We start from the raw sequence: 2,409 nt of genomic DNA, 5'->3' as shown, positions 1-2,409 counted from the left end.
ATACATACCGGGGAAAGCGCTCCATGCACGACGCTGCACGGGAACGGCAGGGACCGGGGAAGCCCTGTAAAAAAAACGAAAAAAAAGAGTTAGATAAGAAACATACAAAATGCCTTACCTAATACCCGCAAACAGCATCATACATACCGGGGAAAGCGCTCCATGCACGACGCTGCACGGGAACGGACCGGACCGGGGAAGCCCTGTAAAAAAACAGAAAAAAACGAGTTAGATAAGAAACAGACCAGATGCCTTACCTAAGACCCGCAAACAGCATCATACATACCGGGGAAAGCGCTCCATGCACGACGCTGCACGGGAACGGCAGGGACCGGGGAAGCCCTGTAAAAAAACCGAAAAAAAGAGTTAGATAAGAAACATAGAAAATGCCTTACCTAAGACCCGCAAACAGCATCATACATACCGGGGAAAGCACTCCATGCACGACGATGCACGGGAACGGCACGGCCCGGGGAAGCCCTGTAAAAAAAACAGAAAAAAAACGAGTTGGATAAGAAACAGACCAGATGCCTTACCTAAGACCCACAAACAGCATCATACATACCGGGGAAAGCGCTCCATGCACGACGCTGCACGGGAACGGCACGGCCCGGCCCGGGGAAGCCCTGTAAAAAACAGGAAAAAAACGATTTAGATAAGAAACAGACCAGATGCCTTACCTAAGACCGGCAAACAGCATCATAGATACCGGGGAAAGCGCTCCATGCACGACGCTGCACGGGAACGGCCGGGACCGGGGAAGCCCTGTAAAAAAAACGAAAAAAAGAGTTAGATAAGAAACATAGAAAATGCCTTACCTAAGACCCGCAAACAGCATCATACATACCGGGGAAAGCGCTCCATGCACGACGCTGCACGGGAACGGCACGGCACGGCCCGGGGAAGCCCTATAAAAAAAACAGATAAAAAGAGTTAGATAAGAAACAGACCAGATGCCTTACCTAAGACCGGCAAACAGCATCATACATACCGGGGAAAGCGCTCCATGCACGACGCTGCACGGGAACGGAACGGACCAGGGAAGCCCTGTAAAAAAACAGAAAAAAACGAGTTAGATAAGAAACAGACCAGATGCCTTACCTAAGACCCGCAAACAGCATCATACATACCGGGGAAAGCGCTCCATGCACGACGCACAGGAACGGCACGGACAGGGGAAGCCCTGTAAAAAAACAGAAAAAAAAGAGTTAGATAAGAAACAGACCAGATGCCTTACCTAAGACCCGCAAACAGCATCATACATACCGGGGGAAGCGCTCCATGCCCGACGCTGCATGGGAACGGCACGGACCGGGGAAGCCCTGTAAAAAAACAGAAAAAAAAGAGTTAGATAAGAAACAGACCAGATGCCTTACCTAAGACACGCAAACAGCATCATACATACCGGGGAAAGCGCTCCATGCACGACGCTGCACGGGAACGGCACGGCCCGGGGAAGCCCTGTAAAAAACAGAAAAAAAAGAGTTAGATAAGAAACAGACCAGATGCCTTACCTAAGACCCGCAAACAGCATCATACATACCGGGGAAAGCGTTCCATGCACGACGCTGCACGGGAACGGCACGGCCCGGGGAAGCCCTGCAAAAAAACAGAAAAAAAAGAGTTAGATAAGAAACAGACCAGACGCCTTACCTAAGACCCGCAAACAGCACCATACATACCGGGGAAAGCGCTCCATGCATGACGCTGCACGGGAATGGCAGGGACCGGGGAAGCCCTGTAAAAAAAACGAAAAAAAAGAGTTAGATAAGAAACATACAAAATGCCTTACTTAATACCCGCAAACAGCATCATACATACCGGGGAAAGCGCTCCATGCACGACGCTGCACGGGAACGGAACGGACCGGGGAAGCTCTGTAAAAAAACAGAAAAAAAACGAGTTAGATAAGAAACAGACCAGATGCCTTACCTAAGACCCGCAAACAGCATCATACATACCGGGGAAAGCGCTCCATGCACGACGCACAGGAACGGCACGGACAGGGAAAGCCCTGTAAAAAAACAGAAAAAAAAGAGTTAGATAAGAAACAGACCAGATGCCTTACCTAAGACCCGCAAACAGCATCATACATACCGGGGAAAGCCCTCCATGCACGACGCTGCACGGGAACGGCACGGACCGGGGAAGCCCTGTAAAAAAACAGAAAAAAAAGAGTTAGATAAGAAACAGACCAGATGCCTTACCTAAGACCCGCAAACAGCATCATACATACCGGGGAAAGCGCTCCATGCACGACGCTGCACGGGAACGGCACGGACCGGGGAAGCCCTGTAAAAAAACAGGAAATAAAAAGAGTTAGTTAAGAAACATAGAAGATGCCTTACCTAAGACCCGCAAACAGCACCATACATACCGGGGAAAGCGCTCCATGCACGACGCTGCACG

Source organism: Triturus cristatus, chromosome 1_1 (assembly GCF_964204655.1).
Source record: "Triturus cristatus chromosome 1_1, aTriCri1.1, whole genome shotgun sequence".
NCBI classification, from domain to species: Eukaryota; Metazoa; Chordata; class Amphibia; order Caudata; family Salamandridae; genus Triturus; species Triturus cristatus.
This window is presented reverse-complemented; position numbering follows the sequence as displayed.